This window comes from Morone saxatilis, unplaced genomic scaffold, assembly GCF_004916995.1.
Source record: "Morone saxatilis isolate NCDOM2014 unplaced genomic scaffold, NCSU_SB_2.0 Contig0, whole genome shotgun sequence".
Lineage (NCBI taxonomy): Eukaryota > Metazoa > Chordata > Actinopteri > Moronidae > Morone > Morone saxatilis.
Window position 1 is genome coordinate 20388842 of NW_023339650.1, and position 406 is coordinate 20389247.

General features: G+C 32.5%; 1 protein-coding gene across 1 annotated transcript in view; it reads left to right on the forward strand.

The window, feature by feature from the left end:
• Window positions 1-406, forward strand: part of LOC118334624 (sodium channel protein type 5 subunit alpha-like) — a gene marked incomplete in the record, with an annotated part of 132162 nt that overhangs the window by 62309 nt on the left and 69447 nt on the right.

A 406-nucleotide genomic window follows, 5' to 3' on the forward strand; every position in this document is an offset into this window, starting at 1 on the left:
CTGGCTCACTGATCAATATTTGTAAATCTGGATGGTTTAAATTTTACTGTTTAAAGTACAGATCAGTTTTTGAGTTTGAATGTGACGTAATCTGAACGCCATGTGACAGAGCACATCACAAATCGATATGTATGACAGTATATTGAACACAATAAATGACCTCATATTTCCTACAGTAAGAAAACTAAACAAAACTCTTCTGCTAAAATTAGTAATTTGTGTTGTTAGATTAATATTAATTTGTGTGCACAAACGAACAGAACGTAACATTAAATAATATTGTTAACATTTACAAACAATTTTTGTGCCTATTTGGGGGAAAACATTCATGTTATCACCTCTTAAAGTGGCGGTGAAGATGTTAGCATCAACAGCAGTCCAGTATTTACTCTCTGTTAGCTCTGTT